This window comes from Etheostoma spectabile, chromosome 15 (genome assembly GCF_008692095.1).
Source record: "Etheostoma spectabile isolate EspeVRDwgs_2016 chromosome 15, UIUC_Espe_1.0, whole genome shotgun sequence".
Classification (NCBI taxonomy): Eukaryota; Metazoa; Chordata; class Actinopteri; order Perciformes; family Percidae; genus Etheostoma; species Etheostoma spectabile.
In genome coordinates, this window is record NC_045747.1 from 33,548,941 (window position 1) to 33,557,587 (window position 8,647).

General features: G+C 41.9%; 1 protein-coding gene across 2 annotated transcripts in view; it reads left to right on the plus strand.

Annotated features, from left to right (window-relative positions):
• Positions 1 to 8,647, plus strand: part of septin12 (septin 12) — an 80,267-nt gene that overhangs the window by 40,396 nt on the left and 31,224 nt on the right. Inside the window, exon 1 of one of the 2 annotated variants that reach the window (XM_032536875.1) lies at positions 6,958 to 7,058. The exons of the other annotated variant lie outside the window; for it this stretch is intronic. The gene's annotated coding sequence lies outside the window, so the exon portion shown is untranslated. Of the gene's footprint in view, positions 1 to 6,957; positions 7,059 to 8,647 lie in introns of those variants that run through there. 2 annotated transcript variants of the gene reach the window in all.

An 8,647-nucleotide genomic window follows, 5' to 3' on the forward strand; every position in this document is an offset into this window, starting at 1 on the left:
TTTGAAATTAAGCCTAGAGTCCTTAGGGTCCATTTCCCGGGGAACATGGATTCCCTCTGCTCACTTTTAAGGCAAAGTAGGCTAAATAATAATACATTTGATTTATATTGTGCTTTACATGGCATAGGCTACTCACAGACACTTGACGGTAAAACCAGCACATTTATCACATAAAAACAGAAACATTAAAAAAAAATTGGGTGAAACATACGGTGCATGCGTCTTCTCCATTTCTGCATCAATAAATCTGTGATCTATACCGTGGTCTTTATAAGAAAGCAGTGAACGTGCACTTATCCCAGCTATCGCCACATGGAGCTGCATAGTCCAATTGTTCACCTGTTGCTCCACACTGGCTGGACAGGCTCCACCTGTTCATCCTGGCTATCGCCACCTGGGCTGACGTAGCTCACACCTGTTCATCCTGGTTATCTCCACCTGGCTGGACATAGCTCCACCTGTATCCTGGTTATCGCCACCTGGCGGACCATAGCTCCACCTGTTCATCCTGGTTATCTCCACCTGGCTGGACATAGCTCCACCTGTTCACCCTGGCTATCTCCACCTGGCTGGACATAGCTCCACCTGTTCACCTGGCTATCTCCACCTGGCTGGACATAGCTCCACCTGTTCATCTGGTTATCTCCACTGGCTGGACATAGCTTCACCTGTTCATGGTTATCTCCACTGGCTGGACATAGCTCCACCTGTTCACCCTGGCTATCTAAACCTGGCTGGACATAGCCTCACCTGTTCATCCTGGCTATCTCCACCTGGCTGGTCATAGTCCACGTGTTCATCCTGGCATCTCCACCTGGCTGGTACATAGTCCACTGTTCCCCTGGCTATCTAACCTGGGACATAGTCACCTTTCATCCTGGCTATCCCACCTGGCTGGTCATAGCTCCACTGTATACCTGTATCGATGGCTGGACATAGCCTCACTGTTCATCCTGGCTCGGCAAACGTGCAACCGATTTAGCCGCGATGAGAGGTCACACTAAGTCAAGCTGCGCTTTTTCACTTATCCTGGATATCTTTATTCTACTTTTGTGCTACAGGCCCCGGGTCTATATTCTACCAAATATAATTTCAATATAAGGTAGAAGTATGGTGGGTTCACTAATGCTTAGGCAGGTTCAACTTTTTGCTGATGAGGCTTCTGCATATATTTGGCATACTGCACTGGACATACTATGAATGGGGACATACTCCATAGTATGGTAGTATTGGCAGGGATCCCATCGCACTTTGCCGCTAAGGCGGCCGCCTAAGCAACACACGCCTGCCGCCTTAATCCAATCCACATTATTTGCATAGCGCGATTTTAACAAACACAAGGTTTCCAAAGTGCTGCACAAAAAGATAAGACAGAATAAATAGAGAACACAATGAAAGCACAATAAAAAAACTATAAGGTGCAATAAAATGCACTGCCAGCATACGGTAAAGGTATACACATAAGATCAACACTCTACCTGGTGTTAAAAGCCAAGGAATGGAATCAGTTAACATTTCTTTTCGTTGTTCTATCTTTTGGAAGGCTGGCTGCCAGAAACCACCACTGCCTAGCTAATGAATGAGCCTGCTATCAGGAAACAGAAGTGACATGGTGGCTGGCGTCTGGTGTGTGTGCCAGTGTTTGTTCGTGTGTGTGTGTGTGTGTACACGTGTGTCATGCCCTGACCCCCCCCCCCCGCAAAGCTCCGACCACAAGAAAGTAGCTACACTTTCACCAAAATGAAGACTGAAAAAATAGAGCCCAACCGATTTTTAAGGCCGATACCAATACAAATATTTGGTCATTTAAAAATCTGATATTCCAATATATCGGCTGATACGCAGTATATTTAAAAAGATTTTTTATCCAGAAACACGTAACAAAACATAAACAGATTTAGTTATTTGTAGTTATCTATGACTTCTCACTAAAAATAATATAATAATGTGTTTTATTGTCTTTGCAAATACAATTGATTACTATCATTCCTCTGATCTTAACTATCAGTCGTAATAATTCATAATTTATGCTTTTTTAAACTCATATATTAGGTATAATTCTATATAAATGAGGGTTATTGGCCATGGATTCCTAAACGTAGTGTAAAACTAGTGGTAGTAAGGTGGTGGTAGTGGGGAAAAAGTCTGAAAAGGGATAAAAAGGTTAAATTTTTGTTAGTTTTTGACCTGGGAGGACAACCCAAGGGTTAACGTAGATATTTACCTGTCATTTTTTTTTTCTCGCCACATTAAGGGGAAAAGCAGGAATCACATAAATGGCAGTCACATCTTCTCCACCTGCTGCTTTCATGGACCTCAGCGGTCTCATCTACATTACATCTAACTTATCGTGTGTTAGTGTTTTTTTTAATGGCTTCTGGTCCTTATTTTCTTCTCGTTTTCCGTTTTTAGTCTTTATTACAAAAGGGTTTGACTCTGCTTTCTCACTGCAGTACATTCGTTCTGTACTTCTGTCATAAATCAGCCACTCACAAACCTCTCCGTTGTTGCCAATTGTCCACTTTGCATTAAAACGTCTTCTTTCACGTTTATTTGACTCACGTTTGCTTACGCTCTATTCAGCCGGCCTCTTCACACCAGTAATGTGCTGCCACATTTTTAGCTAAAATCCAACAAAATGGCGGACAACAAAATGGCAGGTAGATTGACAGTGTAAAGTCACCCGCATTTGCATGCGGTGGTCGGGTGTTAATGCCAGGCCCTGGTGAGGAGTGAGTGGGTGATATGAACATTCCTCTTAGAGAAGATTCTATCTGCTGTGCTGATGTTGTGAGATAGTTTAGTTTTACTTCAGAGAAATCCTTTCAGGTAGTTTACATAAATACCACACACGCTTCACTGCTCCCTCACCACAGTATATCTCAGCTACAATCTCTCACCTGTGTGTGTGTGTGTGTGTGTGTGTGTGTGTGTGTGTGTGTGGTGTGTGTGAGAGAGAGAGAGAGTGCTTGTGTGTGTGTGTGTATCTTTGAGTGTGTGGTGAGAGTGTGTGTGTCTGTTATGTGTTGTGTGTGAGTGTGTGTGTGGTGTGGTGTGAGAGTGAGAGGGACTGTGAGGGCTTGTGGTGTGTACTGTGAGTGTGTGGTATCTGTGAGTGTGTGCATCTGTGGGTGCGTGCGTGTGTGTGGTGTGTGTGTGTGTGTGTTGTTTGAGTGAGTGAGGTGAGTGAGTGGAGTGAGGAGGAGAGTGTGAGTGCTTGTGTGTGTGTATCTGTGGTGTGTGTGTGTGTGTGTGGTGTGTGTGATGAGTGTGTGTGAGTGAGTGAGTGTGTGAGGTGAGTGAGGTGAGTGAGTGAGTGGTGAGGAGTGAGTGGAGAGAGAGAGTGTGAGTGCTTGTGTGGGTGTATCTGTGGTGGGGTCTGTAGTGTTGTGTGTGTTGTGTGTGTGTGTGTGGTGTGTGTGTGTATCTATGAGTGTATGTGTTGTCTTTACTTTTTCACACTTGGGGGAAGCACTGCATCCTTGTGGATTTAAGATTCAAGATTCAAATCCTTTATATCCCACACAGGAAATACACAGCAGCGCTAGGGATGGGGGGTGGGGGACAAGACACGATTGAGATAAACAAAAACAAATATAGGCAAAGAGAAAAAATAGTAAAATATATTCATCCTGTCAAACGGTAACTCTTACAGCTGGGCGCTTCAGCATGTCCCACAGTAATATAAGAATGGTCCTAGTCTTTAGAACTATTGTCTGCTATTAAATATTAAAAATATTAAATCAACAACAGCTAGACTAGAGAAAGTCAAGCTGGTTAAGACTAACTTTAAACTAACTTCCACTCAGCGCAGACTGGATTTGGTCACGTGTGTTACAATCAGTGTTGGGCAAGTTACCTTATAATAAATCTGAATATCATAATGAAATGGACACTTAATACAATACATTAATAACAGAAACTGTACACACATCTAAACTATTTTAATGTTGCTGTGGGACAAAGTGAGACAAGCCTCCAATCAGATGTCATGTCTGTAGATATGATGTCTAGTGGATCGACTCAAATAACAACATAGATGTTTTGGAACTTTTGATATTTATGGATTTATTATGATATTTATTGCCCCTCAACAGGTCACGACTGGGCAAAATTAAATAATGCTTGTTAAGCACTGTAGCACATATAAATGACAAAGGCTAAGGCCTTAAGCCCCCCAGTCATTTTAAAGGAGCACTATTATAATTTTTTTATGTAATATCCTTAATGTTACAATAATGGATGTTTATATTACTTAATTAATAAATATAAATAAATAAATCCTGTGAGCTAAACCTCAGATTTTGCCCTGTTCTGAATGCTCCAGTTTCAACAGCTGTTTCTACTTTTTCTATACACGGTCATGACCATAAGCAGAAACTCGGAAATACCGACCAATCAGAGCAGAGTGGCCTTTTCTGAAGGGGGGGGATTTAAAGCGACAGCGCTCCTACGTCTCGTAAGGAGTAGGAATACAGGTGCAGCAGCCATGAGCAGTGAGAAATAGAACATTAAAACATGTAAACATGTTCTAGTACAAATGTAAAATACAAGTATGAACCTGAAAATAAGGTTTAGGTCTCCTTTAATACTACTGAATGAAAGGGAATTACTCATTAAATAAAGCATCAAATGAAAACCAGTGAATTTACAAGAAAGTGTTTAAGAAAATGATGCAAATCCCTTTCAGTGTAAATCACAAGATTATTCTAATGCAATATAAAAAGCAATACATAACTATATAATATATAACCAGAAAACTGGTAACAGATCAACAAGTGTACATTAATTTAAAAAAGAAAAGGATAACATTTAAATAAATACAATTAAAATGTATACTTTTAAACCAATAATATTAATAATGTTATGTACTGTATGTATAATATTACTCACTACAAATATGTTTGTTGTAGGATCCATTTGACCTGTTTTGGTTTAGTTGTTATTTTGACATGTGCTACTTTCTGCTGGCCATATGTGTTATTGCTTTCTATTTTTAGCTTCTACATCCCACATAATGAAGCATGCAAGGGGTAATGGCCACATGGTGACGCTATGCATCCAAAACTTATTTCTTGACCTAATATGCCATAAACTGTTTGACATATATACTGCGGAGCAGCAGACTGTGAGCAGAAGCACTGTGCAGAGGAAGGTAATGTGCTCTCCTCCCCTGGGTTGCCAGGTTGAATTAAGAAAAGGTTGGGTTGGGACTGGCATGTGAACTTAGTCACACAGTCTAATGCCCCAACTGGCAACCGCACAGGCAAAATGTGGGTTTAATCAAGACTCTCCGTTATAGGGCTTTCCCTGGAAACACAACAAAACAGGGGCATGCTGGGAGACCGACGTTCATACACACAATAAGAATTGTGCGGATGGAGAGAACAGAAGAGAGATAGAGTGGCATCATCTGGCTGCAGCCCGTTCTTTTGTGTTTGCATGTTGACACTTGCAAGTAGGCACACACTCCACATTCCTGTACCTCCGTGCGTTCGTGCGTGTGTGTCTATAGCCGTTTTCTCATGAACTCTGGACCACGTCCGACAAATCAGATGCAGACACAGGATCTGTACGGCCTATGACATCCTCTGCCCTTCGATTCTAGGTTTGGAAAAGGAAAGATTCTCCCCCAAAACCCTTATGATATTAATGGAAAGCCATGTGATTATACAGTTTGCAGCAGCTAGAGTTCTGGAGTGTGGGATGAAGGAGTGGGGTGGGAATGTGAAGTGTCTGGGAATCCTATAATGTGGGTGATGTAGGAATGGTGTCACCTCTCAGTGTCCAGTTTGCAAAGTCGTTCAGTCACTTGTGGTAAGACAAAGGAACAGCAGGCCGAACGCAGGACATGTGTTATTAATGTTAATAATGTTGTTATCAACCCAGGAAAGAACGGCAAAGAGAGAGAGAGAGAGAGAGAGATAACTGAGCTACCATCCATTTATTGGGATTTAGCTCCATTTCAGACTGTATACAATGCTTGGGATCTGACTGAAATCTGAGTCAACTACTCAGTTCAGTGGCAATACTGCATCAATACACAAGTGCAAATTAGCGATCTTTTATTGGATATGTGTTGGTCAGTTTGTCCCATTTTGCAACTATAAAATTGAAGTGATACGAACATAAAAATGATCTTTTTCGATAAAACAGATGTTGACAAAGTTTTCTTTGTAGACAACAAAACGAGACTGTCGTAACTTTTAAATCAGTCATTTAAGCCGAAGGTACTTACATTTATGCGTCTCTCTGGTTGATGCGGCAGCCATTGTTGTCCACACTTGGTTTCTAGGGGTATACAGCCCTTGGTCTCACCCCTTCCCCTCGGTCAAAAAAAAATAAAAGAAATTTGGACACGACAAGGTCCCGCGTGAACGCGCAAAAACGAGGGGAAGGGGAGAGGGGTAGGGGTAAGAAAGAGAAATGAGATTCAGCCTAAGTCTACAGAGCTTTTAGCCTCTTTTAGCTTTTGATTTTGGTTTGACAGCCGGCAAATTCTGCTTTTATCAACCTGTTTTCCAGTAGTAGCAGCAGCAGGAAAGCAGGCAGCTGTTTTCAGTTGAAAAGCTCTGAAAAAAAAGCGTGTAGAGTGGTACTTGCTCAGCACCAAACGGCAGACAGACACAGTTAGAGACTAGCAAACCAAAAACAGCAAAAAGAAGAGGGAATAAAAAACAATGTTATGAGCTGTTGAAGAAGAATTGTATGCTAGTTACTACTTTTTCATTTTGTTGGATTTAGTTGAATTCAAATGTTGCTGTTTTGCAGCTCCTGCGTGGAACATTGGCACAAACTGTGACTTAAAAAGTACTAGACATGTGACATTATTGTCATCGAACAGTTAATTTTGTTGTTGAGTTACACTGCCAGCAGAAGATCTAACCAGGAAACAGTTACCCCCACAGGCCAGGAAATGCATCATCCTCTGACACACACACACACACACACAGTCACACACACACAGTGCCACGCCCCTCTGCACACACAGGCAGTGATATGACATCCTGCCCAGTTGTGTAACTGTGTCACTGCTGACTGCTGTGTCTCCACACCAGGTAAAGTACAGCTCTCTCCTTCCTGTTTTCAGCCCCTTTCCACAGCTTCTAACTGGACCCGTCCTTTACTCTGGTAGTCGCACAGTTGTTGGTGTGTGTGTGTGTGTGTGTGTGTGTGTGTGTGTGTGTGTGTGTTGTGGATTGTGTGTTGTGTGATGATTGTGTGAGAGAGTGAGAGAGAGAGTGTGTGTGTGTGTGTGGTGTGTGGTGTGTTAGTGAGAGAGAGAGAGAGAGAGAGAGAGAGAGAGTGTGTGTGTGTGTGTGTTTGTGTGTGTGTATGTGTGTGTGTGTGTCTCGCTCTCTGTGAGAGAGAGAGTGTGTGAGAGTGTGTGTGTAAGAGAGAGTGTCTGTGTGTGTGTGAGAGTGTGTGTGAGAGAGAGAGTGTGTGTGCGTTTGTGTGCATGTGCATTTGTGTGTCTGTAAGTGTGTGTGTGTGTGTGTGTGTGTGTGTGTGTGTGCATGTGGGTGTCTGTAAGTGTGTGTGTGTGTGTGTGTGTGTGAGAGAGAGTGTGTGTGTGTGTGTGTGTGTCTTGGCACATCAGATCTCAACATGTGAAAACTGGTTTAATGCTTGTCAGCTGTGAGTGTGTTGGCATCTCAGCACAGGTAACAGAGCAGAGGAAATAAACAGCATTGTAACTATGGTACAATGAAATGGTTATTGGAAATCATCATTTTCATAATTAGGATTAATATGGTTTAAAACAGGTTTGATTGTAGTGTTGTAGTACGTGTTACTTTTATAACTGCACGGTTTGTATCTTAGCATTTTGTGTCTGATGTGGTATGAACAGCTGTCTATCATCAGCATAGTTGAAAATAATAACCGTTCATATGTCTGCATAAAGTCGGGGGTCAGTTGTAATCCTTATACTTCCCAGTGTGTAACACTGTGACACAACAGTTCCTTATCAGGAAGTACATAACACTTACAGCCTGTTTAAAAATCAGTTTTGCTGTGTTAACCGTATCATTTGAACAGAATTAAGATGTAAAACCCCTCACTTCTCTATTCTGCGTGAGGCACTCAGCTCCGAGCCCATAGGTTTCTACTGAAGACGTGAAAAGTGGTCCACGAAATACATATATATTCTTCATTTTAATTTTTAAAGCTATGATTCCCTAAAACGGGGGCATTGCAATTTTACCAAACATTACTCAAACAGGAGGAAATGCAGTTGTTGGGACTGTTTTCTGCAGCGGATTAATACACATTTCAGTTAATTAAGCAAACTTTATTTGTATATCACCTTTTGTCCAGGTTAGTGGGATTCAAAGTGCTTCACAGAGGACTTACAAGCCAATAATAAGTACAATATGTGTATTTGTACACATGTATATGTGCATATGTGTACATATGTAGAAATGTCAAGAGTAAAACAGTTTGAGACTAATGCACATTAAAATGCTGTATGGAAACCGATAGAATAGATTCGGAAAAATGAATAGTAGAAAGAACTAGATCCAGGGTACATCACCAGGGCATCTGGTAAGGATGCCTCCTGGGCGCCTCCCTAGGGAGGTGTTCTAGGCAAGACCAGCTGGGAGGAGGCCTCGGGGAAGACCCAGGACTAGGTGGAGGGATTATA